The sequence below is a fragment of the Lissotriton vulgaris genome, chromosome 9, assembly GCF_964263255.1.
Source record: "Lissotriton vulgaris chromosome 9, aLisVul1.2, whole genome shotgun sequence".
Taxonomy (NCBI): domain Eukaryota; kingdom Metazoa; phylum Chordata; class Amphibia; order Caudata; family Salamandridae; genus Lissotriton; species Lissotriton vulgaris.
The window spans coordinates 367,040,188-367,061,770 of NC_141697.1; positions in this window are offsets into that span (position 1 = coordinate 367,040,188).

The following is a 21,583-nucleotide window of genomic DNA, read 5'->3' on the forward strand; positions in this document are numbered from 1 at the left end:
ACTCACCAACCTGGTTGGTGACATGCTTCATCATCGGGCCCACCAGGAGAAGCCGAATGGCTCCCTGGTGTGCTACAACGCCAGATTACTGCGGAGCTGGATTTTGTGACAGTGATGTGAAAAGTGATGTTAAAAATGTCTAAGACTGTACCAACCAAAAATGTTTTTATTCATTGGTCAGTTTAGACATGGTTAAAAGATATGTGTGGGAGAACTACCACAGATTATGATGGGAGTTTCCACTTATAGTGGGGTCAACATGTTTCTGCCCTATTACGTGTGTGATTTGAATGGGCATTCGTCAGGACCGTGTATTGTGTACCTCGGCGGTATGGGCGCGCTAAGGCCCACCCTAACCAGAGGACGTGAAAGTTAAAAAATTACTCTATTGGTCTAAACCAATGAGCATTATGAGATGTCATCACTGATTTCATGAGTGATGTCACTGACCATGTCATGAGTGTTGTAATATGTGACGTCATCAGCAGTGCATTGCACGCGTAAGTTATAGTGAGTCCAACTAACTATAACGTGGGAAATTCAATGGTTTTATGCGAGTAAAATTTCCACCTAACTATAACTGGTGTGAAACCTATGGTTTTTTCAGTGAATTTAATAGGTTTTTTATATGCTAATACCTAACTATAACTGGTGTGAAACCTATGATTTTTTCAGTGAATATATATATATATATATATATATATATATATATATATATATATATATATATATATATATATATATATATATCCTCCAAACTGTCTCCCTGCTGGGAAAAACGGGTCGCACAGCCAACTTTGGATTTTACACAGCAATCCTTTTTATTTTGCTCATTTCAAAGGGCAACAGGCACAGAGATCTACGCGTTTCGGTGTCACTTCACCTTGCTCACGATCACTGGGTGTGCCCCACCCACAAACATTTAACCACAACAATTTTTTCAAAAAACCAGTGTTTCCTGTCACATGGTGTGCTAAGGATTGTGGTCCTTGTAGTTTTTACGAATTTTTGACAAAACCAATCTGTATAAAGGTTCAACCAAATTATAAAATGTTTTTAACTTAACAAAATTAACTGCATTTACGTCATGTGCCTTCCAATAGGCTTACAATTGTCAATGTTTGATTTGCCTTCCAATAGGCTAACTCATACTTGATTTAGAGACATTGTCTTTGCAAATTTGATTCATTTTTGACTGTTCAAAGGTGTACATACAACTCTTCCGACTGATTCATCCCATTAGGGTGCAGGGTCCTCAGATTGATAATGAATTTCGACTCAGCTTGTCGCAGTCTTTTCGCTCGATCACCCCCCCGCTCACCTTTCAGAATTGTTTGAATGCCATAAAATTTCAGTTTTTGCCAATCACCCTGGTGTGCTGATTCCATATGTTTGGCTATGGCATTGGAGCGGTCCTTGTGTATTGTGGCCCTCATATGTTGCAAGATTCGGTTCTTCAATTCCACGGTTGTACTTCCAACATATTGCATGGGACAAGGGCACTCCACAACATATACAGCGAATGGTGTTTTGCACGTGATACATTGTCTTATTTTCCATTTCTTTTTGTTGGCCAAAGTAATTTCTTTAATTGGCTTGGCTATCTGGCACATTTTGCATCCATGGCATTTCATGAACCCTTTAGTTTTCAGCCAATCATCCTGTCTTTTTTTCTGGAAATGGCTGCGTATCATATATATATATATAATTTCTATGGCAAAATGAAACGCCTCATTTTGTTACTTTTCAAATTAGATGTATTAAGTGTTACCACTTTATTCCAATCAAGATGACTTCAGGTGTGCCATACTTTTGTCATAAGTAAGACTGTTAGCGTTCTAGTTGTTCTTTAGAACACTCTGGGACATTCTGTCATTGGGCTATAATTGGGCTACATCTGGCTGATATTTGGGCTACATTTGGGCTCTTTTGTCTCTGGTGGCCATCTTGGGAGACTGCATATCAGAATGTTTTTAATGAAATATAAGAGTATTTGAGAAGTCACTCAAAATGTGCCCTAATTTTTCTTTCTTCAGCACTAATCATAATTTCTATGGCAAAATGAACCCCCTCATTTTGTTCCTTTGCAAATTAAATGTTTTAAGTGTTAACACTTTATTCCAATCAAGATGACTTCAGGTGTGCCATACTTTTGTCATAAGTAAGACTGTTAGCGCTCTAGTTGTTCTTTAGAACACTCTGGGACATTCTGTCATTGGGCTATAGTTGGGCTGCATCTGGCTGATATTTGGGCTACATTTGTTTTTTTTGTCTCTGGTGGCCATCTTTGGGCTACATTGGGCTACATTGGGCTACATTGGGCTACATTTGGGCTCTAACATATATATAGCCCAAAGTAGCCCAATATATATTTTTTCAAAGTTAATTTTCGTAAAAACCACTGGAGCACATATCTTGAGACATAGCAAAGGCACATCGGGCTACCAGTCCCTACAATTTTGCCAAGTTTGGTGGAAATCCATTCAGCCGTTCGGGCTAAAAGTGAGGTCGACCGCCCTATGGAAATTAACATAGGGAAAATACGTTTTGGGACCTCCCTTTTATCTCGGCCCCCGCTTGAGAATCCCCCTGAAACTTTCAGGGAAGGACCGGAGCTTCGCGAGGCAAATTTGAGGAAATGTTCAGGCAAATTCGTCAACCGGCGCCAAAGTTATTCACAATAGAATTTTGAGATTTTGCATTGAAAAAAATCCTAACTATAACTACCTACTGGGGACCGCCAGTAGGTAGTATATAGATATATAAATATATATATATCTAAAAGCAAATCCTGACCGCTAATCACGTAGCGGAACCAAGCAGGTGCGGACCTCTTCCCCCAAAGAGTAACGTTCAGTAACGAGCCATCAACACACAAAGTTGTGTGAGCAGTTCAGAATCTTTATTGTAGAATCACAGGACGGCTGTCCTACATGACGCGTTTCGCTCCGCGGACGGAGCTTGATCACAATACTCCACACGTAAAAGAATTTCCAAGTGAAACCAGTCAATGTTAGCCTAAGGAAGGAAATACAAGTTACTGTAAGTATGCTTAGAATTACTTTTCAGGGTCAGTGCTGAGCTAAAAGATGCTGCACTGGGTTCTCTCCTGATAACAGGTGAGTAAATCGGAACTCGCAGTTCAGCTGATTTTAGAGGAATATTTGTACAATGGTGAAGGAAGGGGACGGGACTTGAGGTCACAGGTCACATGTGTACAAACCCGCCCTGTGGCGCGTTTTAAGTTGTGTGATTAAGTTCCCTTGAATCCTGATGTCCCCTGGGTGGCAACTAGTCCACCAGGTACCTCCAGTATGCGCAAGGAGGCTGCGTTGCAGAGAGGTGTTCAGAGGCCACGCCCCTTTTTACAACACTCTGCAACGCAGCTCCGTGGCACTTACTGGAGGTAGCTGGTGGGCTACGTAGTTTGTGCATATCCTGAACGGTAGCCTGAATGGTAGCCGTTACTGCAGTGTACATTGAAACTGTGATCCCCAAGTGGGTTAAATGGAGGAAAGCACAATGTCCCACAAGTGTTCGCACCCATAACATCGGAACTACCTAACCCAGAATGCAATAGCATGAGAAATCCCATTTGGGCGGGCTAAACAGGTATAAGTTCAGCGCAGCTGTGATGGCGTGTGTGCAAAGCCAGTGAACAAGGGCATGTCGCCCGAAACGCGTATGGCACCTTTCATGGAGGAGTAAATGCACTGTGTCTCCGCCTGCAATAAAGAAAGGTTAACTTTACCTGTGTTGGCGTTTCCAAAATAAAGGACAACTTTGTTTGTGGATTTAAAAGCGGCAATGTCTTTGTCGCGGAAATGCTCAGCTGCAGAACCCGCGGACCACGGCTCTCAAGCTTGGGGGCCAGGTGGAGTTGGAGTCCCGATGTTGTGGGTGCGAACACTTGTGGGACATTGTGCTTTTCTCCATGCAACCCATTTGGGGATCACAGTTTCAATGTACACTGCAGTAAAGGCTACCATTCAGGATATGCACAAACTACCTAACCCAGAATGCAACAGCATGAGAAATCCCATTTGGGCGGGCTAAACAGGTATAAATTCAGAGCAGCTGTGATGGCGTGTTTGCAAAGCCAGTGAACAAGGGCATGCCGCCCGAATCGCGTATGGCACTTTTCATGGAGGAGTAAGTGCACTGTGTCTCCGCCTGCAACAAAAAAAGGTTCAATCTACCTGCGTTGGCGTTTCCAAAATAAAGGACAACTGGACAACTTTGTGTGTGGATATATATATATATATATTTATATATATTACATATATATATATATATATATATATATATATATATATATATATATATATATATATATATATATATTGTTTTTTTTTTTCAATGTAAATAATGACTGTGAAGGTAAACAACAACAAAGTACCCATTGGTGTTTCCGCTCTATAGTGCACTGAATTAAGATACGAATGTAATATGTCCATGATTACAAATTAAATATGAGCCTGCAGTATTTAGTCTTTTTAGTCTACCGATTTATGAATAAGAAGAGACCTCCATGATTTATGACTGAATGTCTCTTTTCTAACCCCTGAGGAATGTTTGTGTTTATTAATCGAGTTAACGTTTGAGCACATCAGTAAATGACCACAAGATGGCAACAGATACTTATATTAAAGGAGAACAACTTACATTCTGTGCCTTTTCTATATGAGCAAAAATAGTGTTTATCATGGAACAATACAATCACTGCCTGTGTGTTAAAACGGCGTCTCCAATGTTTCAACTACATTCGGCGAGTCAATACATAATACAAATTGTCTTATCAGTTGAAGAAGTCATGAAGGATAACACGTCATTACACTTAATGTGCGCACCAAATCAATCTGCCACTGTATACAGTAACGTGAGTATTTGATTTATGTCTTCCTAAGTAAATAATGCCAATGAAATACTCAAGAGTAACCTAACGTTTTTATAATATGCATGCATGTCCAATCTGTGTATGAAACACTTTTTCTAAGGCATGAAAACAGGCTAGATGGACCATGAATCTGTTGAAAATATAGCTGAGTTTCACACATGATCGATGCGTTGGCCTATGATGCTTGTGTATGATGATGGGTGATTCGACATATAATGATGGGATGTTGATCAAGGGAGTCGACTGCAAAATTTCACTGCGGGGCTGAGATATCGGAAACTGTATTTAACTTTAATGACATTGTGAGAAGTGACATAGCCGGAACTGGAGTCACAGGCAGTTACATGGCACAGAAAAGACACTGGACATTTGCATTTTTGAAAGAAAGTATGTGGATATACAGAGAGTTACATCAGACACAAATACAACCCACTACAACAAGGCAAAACTAAAGGCATATTTTCTTTATAGAGAGGCAACAGATTGTTTAAACCAGAGGTGACAACGTTGTTTACTTGCAAACCCTCTACATTCATTTGAACCTCTAAGTTTTAGTTATTCATCCCGACCAGTGTCTATTAGATTACTATATTATTATCTGTCTGTTAGACCTGGCATCCTTGGCCTAGTTTCCACTGACTTTTTCCCTCTACCGCCTGCATTTTTGACTGTGTGTGGGGTGTAATTTTTGCTGGATTAGATGCTTTGGGCACTTTGCCACTTCTCATCAGTGTCAAAGTGCAAGTGCTCCCTGTGTAACTTGTGATTATGATTGGTTATCCACAACTGGCATATGTAAGTCCCTAGTAACCATATGTGCGTGTCCAGGGCCTGTAAATCAAATGCTACTAGTGGGCCTGCAGCACTGATTGTGCCACCCACACAAGTAGCCTTTCAAATGGGACTCAGACCTGCCAATGCAGTGTCTGTGCACAGTTTTACTGCCATGTGGGCCTGGCAACTGTTGTGAGGCCTCAACCTTCCCTTTTCCTACAAGTACATCACCACTAAGGTAGGCCCAAGGTATCCCCTGGGCAGGGTGCAGTGTATGTTAAAGATAGGACATGTACTGGTGTTTGTTACATGTCCTGATAGTGAAATACTGTGCATTTCGTTTTTCGAAAGGGGGAGAACATCAAAGCTTGGTTTGTAGCTTATGAGGCAGCTCTCAGCAGTGCAAGTTATCGACGTGGGTGACTTCTCAAACTCATCGACAGCGCCCTTCTGAACGGAAATGATGCCTCATTGCCACCACCGCCTCACCTACTCTGCCAGGCCGGACTTAACGCCTCGCCTCCTCGTGGACTCAACACTTCACCTCCCCTGTGATAGTAAGGCGACAGCCTCGAATTGAGACATTGACGCCTCACCTCCCTGGCACCATGCACCATCTTTTGACTTCATTTCTAGGGCACTGTTACTTGGGGGTCTGTGTGACACTGTGGCAAGCCGCACACACCGCGGTCAGCGGCGTACTTTGGATTCAGGCCTTTTACAACGTTGTACAGCCCCAGTTGGAACTATATGCTTCTACAAGCTTTATTGTTGTGATAATCATTCTAAAAGTGATACCTTGATATGTGTTTGGATTTTTATTGTTTTGGTCATGTTTGGTTTAGATAAAGACCAAAAACCCAGATGAAGCTACTCCTATAAGTTTTACAGGGAGGGGGTATATACAGACTTAAAAAAAAGACCTTGTCCCTGTCTTTTCTTATTCTACAATCAATAAATGCTTTATAAAGCAAGGGTCCAGGTTCGTATTCACCAGGCTTGATAGCATTTGGGCAGAAAATAGGCAGGCAAACTTAAACATCAAAATTAGGGTCACTATATACAGTACAGTCACTTCAAGAGCTTTATTTAAAAACTTTTTTATTCATAAAAAAGAATCTTCATCCTGAAGCCTCCCTTATGGTTACAGTCTAAAACACAATTAAAATTACTTCGATACAATTAATACAACAATCCTTTCAGCAATTTAACCCCTTAAGTGCTGCGTCGGTGCGTTGGCCGACGGCAGCACTACCTCCCCAGTGTTGCGCACGACCATTGGACGTCCATTCAGCACTAGTTCCAATGGACAGCGCAGCACTGGGGAGGGATGTTTACGAGCATCTATGAGGTTAAAAACAGTCAACGCGGAGTTTCGGTGTGCATGTGGGGCCTGGGGGAATGGGTCTCCGGGTCCGTGATGGGCTTCGGAAGAAGGAACCTCTGGCCCCCTCTCATTTAAAAAAAAAGAAGACCCTGTGGGATGGGTCCGCAGGGTCTAGTGAGACTTAGGGATTGGCGCGACGTGTCCCTCTCCCCTTTAACATATTTAAGGCCCTGGATGATGGTTTCTCCAGGGCCCAGTGAGGTCTGGGAAGGGGCCTACTTGGCCCCCCTTGCCTTTAAACTACATAAGGCGGTGAGGGTTGGGGTCCCCAGGATCTAATGAGACTTGGGGAGGAGTGCCAAATTGCTTTTTCCCCTTTACAATACTTAAGGCCCTGGAGAATGAGGTCTCCAGGGCCTAATAAGGTTTGGGGTGTGGGTCATTTGATCCCCGCCACTTTAAAAAGAAATTCCTTGGGGATGGGGTCCACTGGGCCTAATAAAGCTCAGGGACGGAAGTCATGTGGCCCTCACTACTTTATTGATACATAAAGCCATCAGGTATGAGGTCCCCAGGGCCTATTGAGGCTCACGAAAGGTGGCGAAGTAGCCAGCTCCCCTTTTTTATTGGGTTGGCCCTGGTGGATGGTATTCCTGGGGCATAATACGGCTCAGGGGTGTGCAGCATCCTCCCTTTTTTAGGTCTCGCCTAGCGATGCAGCGCGAAAGCACTGTCGCTAGCGAGATTGTAATGGACTTGCTTTGGAAGGGAGACAGGACATGTGCACGTGCAGGAAGGGTTGCAATTATGAACACACCCATGAATGCGCACCACAGCGTTAGATTAACTTGCAGGACAGGGGATGTGCACGTGTATAGCTGGCGCCGCGTTTACGCGCGTCCTGCTTCTTTATACAACAACTCCCAGGACAGTAAATTGGTGCGTGTACAACTGGCTTTTTCACTAAATAAACACCGGAGATATGCATGTGCCAGCTTTCACCGTGCGATGTGTTCATATATCTCTTGCTTCTGTTTTTTGTAGCTGATCAAAGGAGATGATTTAATATTTACATACCACTGCCTATGGCGCGTAATAACACAGTTTATTTTTTATACCACATGCTGCGCTCTTACCCGTTCTCGTAAAAGCTTGCATGTCAATCACAAGCAAAAAAAAAAGTACCTTCAATACATTGGCTGTTCTATTTAATGTTTTGTAATTTTTGCAAAGCGACTCATTAACAATTTTATAAACGTTTTTCATACTCGCAACACACAAAATAGCGTTGACCTTCCACCTATTGCCAAATGATAGTCACTTTTTCACACTATCTGGTTGTTTTTAATCATGACATTTGGACAATCTTGAATAAACATATTTTTTGTCCCTTTAGTCATTTTTAGTTATCACATTTACCTTGCACTGCACATCATCAGCATCACTGGGTTTTTTGAGAGCACCTTTGGCCGGGCCAACCATTGAATCAAAATCTAGTGTATATAGCCATTCCATTTGGGGTCTGGCTATACAGACTTGATTCCATTATCTCCCAGATGACGATGCTCCGCCAAAGGTGGTGGGCTGATGGGACTTATTTCTGAGCTATGGTGCCACTCAAATTGTGAGTGTTTGCTGTTTTTGTCCTCGTGTATGTTTATATTTAGTTTGATAAATTGACCTGTAGTCCCCTGTTGTGTTTGTTCTGGGCGTCCCACTGGTGCCATGTTAATACGTTTCCTTTTTCATTGTTGTTTACGAGGATTTCACATGTACACGCAACTGCCTATATGGTGTTGCTGGTGTGGGCTTTTTTGCTAAACAAAGACAGGAGATATGCTGTGCCGAAGCTTAACAGACAGGAGATGTGCACGCGTACGGGTCGTGGCTTTATCACAACTCCTGCTCGCACCATACGCATGCACATCTCCTGTCCAAGCGCAGCGCGCTTACCACGTACAGCATGCCTCATCCCACTTACTGGCTCTTGTGGGGACTCTGCGGTGCTCCTCGGCTGATTTCGCATTTTCAGACGGTCGCTGCAGCAACACGCGGGGCTTTGTCTTGCTCACAGGAGCCCCACCTGAAATCCTTCTTTGGCCGCACCATGCGGCATTCACGAAGGCGGGGTGGGTTCCCACCGGACTTCCTCTTCTGCGTGCCAGTGCGGGGTGGGTTCCCGCCTCACTTCCCCTACAAGCAGACTGCAATACGCGTGGCTCAGCTCATGGGAGCCCCGGACACTTCCGGCATGCACACTCCCTGCCCCGCCCATGTCCAGGGCAAGGACGGCGTGTCCTCTCTGGCGTTCTCAGCTTGCCCTGGGACACCAGATGTGCACGCTCATGGCAATGCGCTCCCACCGCGCTCTGACTTTCGCGCGCGCTCCATCTCAGCTTTTACTTTTGCTGCGTCTTCACACAAGGCACTGAAAGTTAAAGTAAAATGTGATCAGTTAAGATCTCGCCTTCAACTTCCCGGGACTGCAAAGAACACCCACTATTAGCCATGGGGAGAAATGTAAGCACCTTCAGCAAACAATTGTTTTACTTGATGCCAAACTGATATCCTGGCACTACACTTGTGCACCCCTGAACTGTGTAATAATAACCGCTGTTGTTTTCTGTGCTTTGAAAGGTCAAAATATCCAGCAAATGAATATCTAAAAAATTAATACTGTTTTACCTGTGATAAGGAAATGAGCCGTCTTATGGCTGTGCAGTGGCTTCTGGGTATGCAAATGAAAACAAGCATTTACAATGCAATAGGTGTCATTGCGGAGTTTGGGCTATTGGCTTTGCAAATGACAATGCATTTTATTTCCGTGTTTTTAAGGGCGCACTTTGTACTTATAGTCCTTGCTTACAAGATGCAAGGCTGGCAATAACTGTGCATCTTTTACTTTCAGCCTTGCGTCTCGTAAGCAAGGACTAGAAGTACAAAGTGCATGTTTACGCACCGCTTGCAGCTTTTCAAAACATAAATAAAAGGCATTGTCATTTACAATGCCAATATCTTAAACGCTCGCAAATGTGAGACCTATTGCATTGCAAATGCTTTTATAACTATATTTGGTCTCAGGGGAATGGGTTCACTGGATCATATTTAGGTTTGGGGACTGTTGCTGCATAAGCCCTCTCCTTAGATTTTGACCCGGGATTGGGTACTTAGGGGTAAAGAATGCTTAGGGAGGGTGGCCACCTGGCCCCTCACCAATCTTCTATTGTATTTAGTCCTGGGGATTAGGCCCCTGGGGCATAATAAGGCTAGAGGAAGGAGGCTGCACACCCCTCCCCTTAGATTTTGTCTCGGGATGAGATTTCCAGGTGCCAAGAAGACTTGGGGAGGGTAGACTCATGTCCCCCACCCCATTTTGTATTTTATGAAGTCCCGGGGACCTATTAAGGCTCAGGGAGGGGACCAGCATGCCCTCCTCCCCTGTTTAATTGTATTTGGCCTCTGTGATAGGGCCCAGGGCAAATTAAGGTTCCGCGAGTAAGCTGCATTGTTCCCTCCTCTAATATATATGTTTTAGCCCTTGTGGATGTGGTCCCTTGGGCTGGAGTGCCAATCCTACGCTGCGGAAGGCAAAGGATGTGCGTGGTTTGGTGAGGTGTGGTGTTGGCAGCCTGCTGGGGGTTTGACCACAGGGCCTGGCAGCAGGCCAAGTGCTGTGATCAAGCCCATGATCAAGCGCATGGTAATAAAATCTTACTTTATATTGAAAAAAATAGAAATTCTCTGGAAAAAAACACAAAGGTTAACGTAACATTATACTTGGGTGAATATTAGGGATAACATAAACATTTGGAACTAAAAAAAGAACAAAATGTCACCAGTTATGGCTAGCAGAGCTAACAATATCTTGCGCCCTCGCAATGCACTGCTTATGACCTCACATATTACATCACTCATGACCTGTTCTATTACATAATTCATGACATTATTCATGACTTTTCAAATGACTACAGTGCACTTTATATTTGTAGCATATTTGAATATTCTCCAAAAAGTCTACAAAGTACAGATGTAGGACCTACAAATTACCACACTACTTAAATACATCGTTTTAAAAATGTGCAGTTCTCCCTTAACTATGGTAAAAATATGAAAACAATGATAAATACATTCTCTTCCTAGTGCGACTTTAATGCAGTGGTAATAGGTAGGGAACAACAATAAACCCTACTTCTTAACTAGATCTAAGCCCCTAACAATCACATACTGCCTTATCATGTGCATGGACCATGGTATACCACAAAAGTATTACTGTGGCACAATATATGAATTTTATGGTACAGAGCAGCACAGAAAGTCACCTTGCTGCGCTGCCCTGCCCTGCATCTTAGGGAAAGGGCAGGAATACACTGTATTTATCCATTCCGGTCCTTTCCCCTTGCGATGGTGCCATTTCACCAACACAGGCAACCTTGCACTATGATGGACTGCATTGTAGGCAGGATTTTGTGCAGGAAAGGAACACCTTCCTGCACACAAAAAATTCTGAGAAGTATTTTCCTCTTTCTATGTGTGCTGCAGAATTCAGCACACATAGAAAGAGGAAAAATTGAGGAGAAATAAAGATATTTCTCCTCATTAAGCCTCTCCAGGGGAGGCATATCTTTTTGGCATATTCCCAGGTTTACCAGGTTTGGTTAATCTGGAAATCCAAAATGGGAGTTGCGTGGGAACACCCACACAATACTCATGGAATGCCTCCCTTGAGCAGAGTAATGCAACACAGTGATTTGCATTGCATTGTATTACTCCAGATTTTTTAAACTATTAAAAACCACACAAAGTGGCTTAAGAAATATGAATTAAGGGTTGCGCCATTCTTTTACCACGCCGCATTGTGCAAAAGTCATGCAAAGCGGGTCACAGATATGGCCCTAAAACTTTAGCACTACTCACACTATTTACACATACTACGAAAACTTACCATTTAATACAAACAACCTATTTTCCTGCCATCTGTTAACACGTTACGTCTATTTCAGTTACCCCACTCCACTGTATGCCACTGCACTTTATGCCACTCCACTGTACGCCACTCTACTTTACGCTATTAAACTCTATGCCAGTGAACCCTTTGTGTCCCCATTATACGCCACTTCACTCTACATTAATTTACTGTACACCGTTCCTCTCTACCCACTCCACTCTATGGTACTCCATGCTAGTTTACTGCAGTGTACACTAATTCACTCTACGCCACTGCATTTTATGACACTTTACTGTACGGTACTACACTGTACACCTCCCCGCTCTATGCTACTCCACTCTAAGCTATTCCACTGTATGCAACTCTACTCTATGATACTACACTCTATACTATTTCATTCTATGCAACTCCATTGTATTCCACTTCAGTGTACACCACTGCCCTTTATGGTATTTCTCTATATGACACTGCACTTTACACGTCACTTCTCCTTGTACGCCACTCCACTGCATGCCACTCCACTCTATGACAATCCATTGTACCCTATTACACTGTAAATCTCTCCAGTCTACAGCACTACACTCAATGCCAATACACTCTACTGTACTACACCCTATGCTATTCCACTGTATGACACAGCATTCTATCTAACTCTACTTTACATGATTCCACTATATGTCACTCTACTCACTGGACACCAGTAAAACTAAATGTTATTCCACTTTACACCACCCCAGTGTACCCCACCCCACTTAATGCCACTCCACTGTACTCTACACCACTCCAATCTAAGCCACTACATTCTGCGCTATCCCATTGTAAGCTACTCTACCCTACAATCCTCTACTCCACACCACTCCACCGCACACTATTACACTGTACATCACTACAGTCTACCCCACTAAGCATGGGCAAATTTTGCGAATTTGCGAACTCGCAATCCGCAAAACCCGCGAATTCTCGTGAATTTGCGGATTTTTTTTTGTGTGTTCGCAAGGATTTCTGCCAGTTCGCAAGGATTTCTGCCAGTTCGCGAGGGTTTTGTACCTGTTCGCAATTGCGAACTTACATGTTGGCTCGCAACGGTCACGATTATGTTGTTTCTACGTCTGGTTCATCATCACAGGTTCCCAGCACCCTCTGTTTCACCCCTGCCACCCTCTGTTTCACCCATGCCACCCTCTGGTACATCAATGCCACCCTCTGGTTCATCATCACTGTAGATTAAGGGGGGAAAAAGCAAGCACACCTGCCTGCTTCAACTGACATGAATTAATTTGGGGTTAATTTATTAATGTGTCACTGCTTTAAAATTCCAGTCTGGCACCTGCTTCCTTATCTGTAATTTGCTTTCTGTTGCATTGCAATTTTTTTTTCCAGGACCTTTGTGGCCTACTTGTAGCTATTCTATGAGCCTGCTGTGAGGGTCAGAGCAGGGTCATACAATTGTTGCAACTAGCAACCGAACAAGCTTATATGAGAAAGTTGATTTCTAATCCAAAAGTTATCCAAAGAAAATGAAAAGGCCTCAAATCCAAAAAAGTGCAGGCAAATGTCAACCTGAGGAGTTATTCTGATAAAAATCATCATTTTCAGAAGGTCTATGCTGCTTGCTAGTAGATTTCTTGTGCAGAATTGCAATTTTTGTAATTTCGCGAGTGCGAGATTGTTGCTGCCTGCCGCACCTACATGTTCGCAATTGCGAACTTACACCGCACGCCGCAAAATTGTATCACCAAGAAAAAAAAATCCGCTGCGTGCGAATTTGCGGATTTTCGGTAAATTCGCGAGCGTTCGCAGATTGCGAATTTACCGAAAATCCGCAAAATCCGCAAGCGGAACGGATTTTCCGCCCATGCTTATACCCCACTACACTCTTCCCCAATCGACTCTATCGTATTCCACTCTACAACAATCTAATCTATGACACCACACTGTACATTACTCCACTCTATGCCATTCCAGTCTACGCTATTCCACTCTATGTCACTTCACTTTCTCCCACTTCAGTGTATGCTACTCTATTGTATGGCACTTCAGTGTATGCCACTCCACTCTATGCTATGTGACTGAACACTATTACCGTGCATGCCACTCCACTCTACGCCGGTCCACGTCTGTTCCATTCGCTGGTTATACCATTGCATACTACATCACTTAAATCATGTGAATTTACAACACTTCTAACTTTCAAATTACATCATTTGCCACAATGCAGTGCATCGTAGAGTGGTGAGCTTTAGTTAGTGTTGTTTGGTTAGGGAGCAGAAACGTGCTACTTATAATAATTTCAGGGTGGTGTATAAATTGTTAATGAAAGTTTAACTATAACTTTAGAATTTTTAAAGTTTGTGTCGTTTAAGTTAGGTTAGTATAGGGAATTTATTTTCCTAAATATAACTACGCTTTAACCTTTGTTTTTCTCACTGAATTTTAGGATTACATTGTTTTCTCTTTAATAAAAATGTGCTTCAAATTGTAGAGTCCAGTTTCATAAGCGGAAAGTTTTTATGTGGAGTGTTGTAGAGTACAGTGGAGGAGAGTGTTGTAAAGTCTATTGTCATAGAGTAGAGTATTGTAGATTCGGATTGAGTGGAGTAGAGTAGAGTGTAGTGTGGAATCATACAGTATAATAAAGTCTATTTACTGTAGTGGCATGGTGTCTCATATAGTGGAATCAAATATCGTTGACTGGAGCAGCGAGTTGTACAGTGAACTAGTGTGTTTAACAGTAGACTGTCATAGAGTAGAGTATAGAGTTTTATGTTATGTTAAAGGAACTTTTAAAGCGCACATTCACCAGAAGGTTTCGTGGCGCTGGAGTCCAAGGGATACTACCGCTTGAGTGGCTTAGTCATAGTTTCCTGAACTGAGCGTAGGAGGTCAGTAATCTGATGTCCAAAGGGAGAGAATTCCTGAATTCGGGGGCCAAGACCATAATTCTTCACCCCCAAATTTTAAAGGATGAGATGACTAGAAGATTCAGATGGGAAGACCTAAGATCCAGAGAGGGGACATAACACTGAACCCAAGAGGATACAAACACTGGGCTGTTGCCATGAAGAGCTTTAAAGGTGCTGCGTTCGGCTACTAGGACCCAGTGTAATCTTTTCATTAACGGGGTAACATGGCGCCATTTATGCTGGTGGTAAATTAGTCTGGTTGCCTCGTTTTGTACCAGTTGCAATCATTTCAATTGATATGCCGGAATGCCAATGTAGAGTGAGTTGGCATAGTCAATGTGTGGAGATGACTAAGGCCAGTACTACTTGGGTCACACCTTCAGTAGTAAGGAATCTGCTGAACTTCCTAATCCTCCAAAGCTGAAAGAAACAGGAAGAAACCACTGTCCCAATCTGGACTTTCATAGATAAGTCACTGTCGATAGTGATGCCCAAGCTTTTGGTTGAGCTTGAGGGGAGTGGGGGCTTTTCCAGTTGAGTTGGCCAGAAGTTGGAATTCCAGCGGTTAGTGGCCTGACGATTAGGATCAGCTCATTTTTATTCGGGTTCAATTTCAGGTGGTTGCTGTTCATACAGTTGCTTATAAATGGCATGGTGCATTGGAAATTGGAGACAGGAGATGCCGATTAATCAATATCAAATATCAATTAAAGGTTTTCTGCAAAGTTGAAGGTAAAAACCATTCTTTCGCAAAGGGAGTAAATGAGGAGCAGTAAGTACAGTTTGAAGAGAAGTGGTGAGAGGGAAGAGCCCTGCCGCACCCCACAGGTCAGTTTAACCTTGGGGGAGGAAAGGTGGGTGAGGCATACAGCTTGAGAGCGGTCTTCCACAAAGGATAAGAGCCACTTAAGGACCAGGCCCTGGATCCCAGCATTACTGACACGAACGGCCAGGAGTTCATGGTCGACCAGGTCGAACGCTGCAGAGAGATCAAGGAGTACCTTGGCCTGAGTAGAGCCCTTGTCAGCCACCCTCCTTAGTTTGTCTAGGACTGTGAGGATGACAGCCTCTGTGGAATGGGCAGGACAGGTGCCCACCTGGTGAGGGTCAAGATAGTGGGAATGTTCGATAAAGGCGCTAATTCAGCTTGCCACATGGGCTTCCAGAACCTTGGCTAAAAAGGGGAGTAGGGAAATACGGCAGTGGTTCGTAAGAGCTAAAGGGTCTGCCCCAGTTTTCTTTAAGATGGGGACTATTTCTGCTTCTTTAAATATATTGGGAACAATGCCCTGCTTAAGGGAGTTATTCAGAAATGCAAGGGAGCATCCAGACATGTAAGGACAGCTTCCCTTAATATGTGCGGAGGTCAACAGTCAGTAGGGGAGCTGGTTCCCACCTTCCAAAGAAGGTTGGAGAAGGCTTCCCTGGTAATGGGAGGAACCTGTTCCAGCGACTGAGGGTTCCTGAGTGTAGCTGGTTGGGCCATAGTAGGGGCATGGTTAATGATAACAATTTTTTCAATAAAGTAGGTATTGAGTGAGTCACATAGTGCTTGAGTCGGGACGGCTTTCGGTGTGATTCTATCTGGCTTGTATAGTTCAGCCACAATAGTGAAGATTTCCTTTGATTTATTAGTAGAGCTCAATATCTTGTTAGAAAAATAGGTGGCTTTGGTTTGTAAGATGGCATTTTTATATTGTTTAACCCCTTGAATGCTCATGACGAGCTGAGCTCGTCATGAGCCACGGCGCTCTGGTGCTCATGATGAGCTCAGCTCGTCATGAGCCGTGGAACGCTCGCATGCAGGGATAATTCCCCTGCTGTGCTGAGCGTTCCACGGAAACGGGTGTGGCCGTGACGAGCTGAGCTCGTCATGAGCACAGGAGCGCCGTGCCTCATGCCGAGCTCAGCTCGTCATGAGCATATGGGCGCTGTGCGTGCCCCCCTCCCCCCCAGCACAGCGGGGGAATATCCCCCACAGCGAAGGGGTTAAAATGATTTCGAAATATATCTTTTTTGTCTTTGGAGTAATTTTGTCTCCAATTGCGTTCTTCTTGTCGTAGGGCAAGGTTCATAAGTTTTAGGTCTTCGTAGAACCAGCATTGGGCATTGTGGGTCAGGCAATATTGACTTTCTTAATGAGTGCAAAGCTGTCACTGGCGAATTCAAGCCAAGATTTAATACTTTCTGTATGTTTGCTAATCAACTGCTGTTCAGGTGTGACCATAGTCACCAGCAGAGTGCAGAAGTCTCCAATGTTAGAGCATCTCCAATTTCTTGCCATGTTATTCACCTTCATGTGAGGCTTGGCTAAGTACACTTGGTGAGGGAGAATTTTATAAAATAGTGGTCCGACCAGGTGCAAGGAGAGATCATTAAATTAGAGACCATCAGGTTGGATGTCCAAACTTGGTCGAGACTGTGACCTTTGATGTGAGTGGAAACATTCACATGCTGGATACAGTTCAGCCCCATAAGTAAGTCCGTCAGCTCAGCAGAGCTGGTGCCGCCCATGGTATAATTAGCCCATTAAATAAAATCGCCAATTATTAGCACTTTAGCGTAATTGATAGCTAGGTGGGAGATGTTTTCACCCAGTAGTTGGGGGAATAATGGCATGTGATAGGGGGGTTTATACATTAATGCAGAAATAAGAGGGGAACATGGGGATTCAAGTTTTAAAATTAAGCAGTCAACTGATGGCATGCCCATTGCTGTGAGGGATGTGAACTGTAACTTCAGATGTACTATGGCTGAGACCCCTCCCCCTACTTTCCCAGGGACCCGATTAGCTTGAAGGATATAATAAATACTAGGGAGTGCTGCTAATATGTCTGGGGTGGACTCTTTAGTGAGCCAAGTTTTGGTAAGAAAGTGTATGTCTGGTTTATCTGAGTTCAGAAGCTGGAATATTTCAAGCTGGTGTTTAGCCAAGGAATGGGTATTCAGATATGTGACTATAAGTTCAATTCAACCCTAACAGTAAGGGATTGAGGGCTCAAGATTAGTATAGTTGTTTTGCCTGATGAGGTTGTCTGGGCACAGGGGGCCGAGTGTGAGTTCAGGTAAAAACTCTCTGTGCGTCATGATACCGAGGTTGGAGCAAGTAGCTGTATCAAGGGCCAACTTGCTTACATGCAAAGTTTTCAGCTCCATAGGGGAGTAGCGTAATAATTGGGCATAATTTTTGGCCCCTGGCCCTAGACGGACATTTACGGGCGCAGACGGGCTTGCCTTTGGCACATTTTCATGCCGTATCAGGATGTGGAGTGTTGTATGGTAAACAGAAGTTTAAGTGGAGTGTTGTTGAGTGTCATACAGTGTAGTACAGCGGCATAAAAAGGACGGGCATAGAGTGAAGTCGAGTGTCAAATATTGGCATAGAGTGTAGTACAGTGTTGTAGAATTGCATACACTGGAGTAGAGTGCTGGATAGTAAAGTGCGTAGAGCAGAGTACTGTACAGTGGTATAGAGTGGGATAAAGTGTAGTAGAGTAGAGTATAGTAAAGTTGATTACACTGGAGTGGGGTAGTGTACAGTGGATTGAAGTGTCATAGAGTGGAGTGGTGTTTCATAAACTATAGTGGCGTGCATTGGGGTAATATACACTTGAGTAAAGTGTCAATAATTGGAGTTCCATATTGTACAGTAGAGTTTAGTGGCATGTAGTTCAGTATTGGAAAGTGTTGTAGACTACAGTAGGGTAGCGTTGCATACAATCTGGTTGTAGGGTGGAGTGGTATACAGAACATTACAGTGTTGTTGAGTGTGGTAGAGTGGATTGCCATACAATGTTTAGAGTATAATGGCATAGGGTGGCGTAGAGAAGAGTGGTATACAGTGGAGTAGTGAAGTAAAGTTGAGTATTGTGTCATAGAGTGGAGTGAAGTGGGTTGCAGTGGCATGCAAAGAGTTGCGTACAGTGTTGTATAATGGACTAGAGCATCATGGAGCAGCATAGAGTGGAAGTGGAATAGAGTGGCATAAATTATAGTACAATGTTGTACAGTGGAGTGGAGTGGTATATACAAGAGTAAAGTGTTGGAGAGTGGCGTGCAGTGTAGTAGAGTGCTGTAAAGTGGAGTTTCATAAAGTAAGTTAGTGTGTCAAACAGTGGATTTGCATAGAGTGGATTGTTGTATAGTAGTGTAGAGTGAGGTGAAGTCTTGTACAATGGAGTAGAGTCGAGTGGAGTGGCTTAACATATTATGGAGAATAGTACACTAAAGTGCATTTATATGTCTTGTAGAGTTGAGTGGCTGAAGTGTAGTGTAGTGGCATATTATTGGTAGTAAACTGTTCAAAATTTGAGTGGAGCCTCGGACAGTAGAGTGAAGTGTATGGTGATAAAGTGGAGTAGAATGTTGTAGAGTGCCATAAAGTGAAATAGACTTTCACAGAGGAGAGAATCATAGAGTGGAGCAGTGCAGAGTGGAGTGGCATACGCTGTAGTGGCGTACAGTGGATTACCTTATTGGAGTGGCATCTCATACAGTAGAGTACAGTGCTGTGGTGTACAGTGTTGGAAACTGTCATATTGTGGAGCACAGTGTTGTACAACAGAGTGTAAGGACAGAATTGAGAAAACATCTGGGCAGTGGCTTGTATGACGATTGAGTGTATTAGAAGCTAAGAGAGTGGGAAAGAGTGGAGTAGGTTTTGTAGAGTGGAGTTATATAGCATGGAGGACACTGGAGTAGTGTACAGTGGAGTAGCATACAGCAGAGTGGCATAAAGTGGAAAATAGTAGAGTGGAGAGGCGAATAGTGGAATAGCACATCATGGAGTAGCGTTCAGTGAGGTGCTGTAGACTGAAGTAGCATAGAGTACAGTGTCATAGCATATAGTGTAGTAGCGTATAGTGGAGTGGAATACAGTGAAGTTTTGTAGACTGCAGTGGTGTACTGTGGAGTAGGGTAGAGTGAAATAGCATGCAGTGGAGTGATGTACAGTGGAGTGGGACAGAGTGGACACCATGCAGTAGAGTGGAATAGTGTAAAGTGGAGTGGAGTGGAGTGGCATATATTAGAATAGCGTAGAGTGGATTGCTGTACAGTGAAGTGATGTAGACTGGTGTGGTGCAAAGTGGAGTGGAGTAGTATGGAAAACATATTGTAGACTGACATAGAGTAGAATGGCTATCGGACTAGTGCAGAATGGAGTGGCATATCATGGGGTGGGGTACACTGGAGTGGCGCAGAGTGGAGTAGCATATACTGAAATGGCATACAGTAGAATAGCGCAGAGTGGAGTGGTGCACAGTGGAGTGGCATACAGTGGAACGGCGTATAGTGCAGTAGCATACAGTGCAGTGGCATAGACCAGAATGGCGTACACTGAAGTGGGGTAGAGTGGAATAGCATATAGTGGAGTGGCGTCCAAAGAAATAGCAGAAAATGGGGAAGCATAGCAAGTATTGGCATACACTGGTGTGTCATAGAGTGGTGTAGCATACAGTGAAATGGCATGCAGAGGAGTGTTGTGGAGTGGAGTGGCATAACATGGAATAGCATAGAGTGGAGTGGTATACAGGAAATGATGTAGAGTGAAATAGCATATACTTGAGTAGGGTATAGTGGTGTGGCATACAGTGGAGTGGTGTACACTGAAGTGGCATAAAATGGATTTGCATACTGTGTACGTAACAACAACTTTATTGTGGCCAAAGACCGTAAAAGTCACACAATACAAACAAGTATATATTTTCAATAGTCTCCACAAGAATATTTTACATGCAGTAATTCTCCGTTACCATGACGGGACAAAGCCATGGGACAAAAAGACACAAACACTAGACAAAAACCCAATGTGGTCCTCCATGGTCTGTGATGGAATTTGTACATGTTCTTTGGCATAGATATAGCTGTATGAAAATAACCATAATTAATCAATAGATAGAGAGAAAGTCATGGTTTAAATTCCAAGAAATCCATAGTGTAACACTGCTTCAATGTGGTAAATTAAAATACATGAGAATTGCTTCTAGTTATCGTAAGTACTGTAAGAAATAAAAAAAGAGGAAAGAACAGGTAGCACATAACTAGGACTAAAGTACTGATTATACAAGGTACATTGGCAGTTTCTGATTTACTTGATCAATAAACTTTAAGGAGGAAAAAGGAAATCAAGAGAACATAACCTTGCTTAATCAAGACTATTCAATATTGATCTCTAGTGTATCTAATTCTATGGTGCTAGGGCAAGTGTTCTCCTTATATACCAATTAGTCCAGCATTTTGTTGGTCCTGCTTAGTAAAAGCAATACATGCTGTGTATACATCAATTAAAAGATATTGACGTAGGAACAATTATCAGAACTAAAATAGGCATTTACATTTCTTAGAAAGAATTCATAGTTTATGTGACAACGATTTCTCTAAAGTACAATTCCACCTAAGGCAAAAAGTACATTGTATTGGAGCCAACAAGCTAGCCCCATCTGGGCCTTAAAGCCTCTTTGACATGTGATCTAATGCTCCATGCCCAAAGGAGAAACCTAGAAATAGCAAATACAATTTGCTCCTTGTCGAATCTGAGGAGCCTACATCGTTCCCAGTGGTGTACTGTACCCATGAGCTTGCAAACTGAGACAATCCACCTTATTCGAGGCAGAGCATAGCCTGGGCAGATGAAAAGAAGGTGTTCTACTGATTCTTGAGACATCAGGCAAATAGGGCAGTTAGGAGTTGAAGTAGTATTCTTTTTCCATTTGTTTGTGAATTACTTCAAAGTTAGA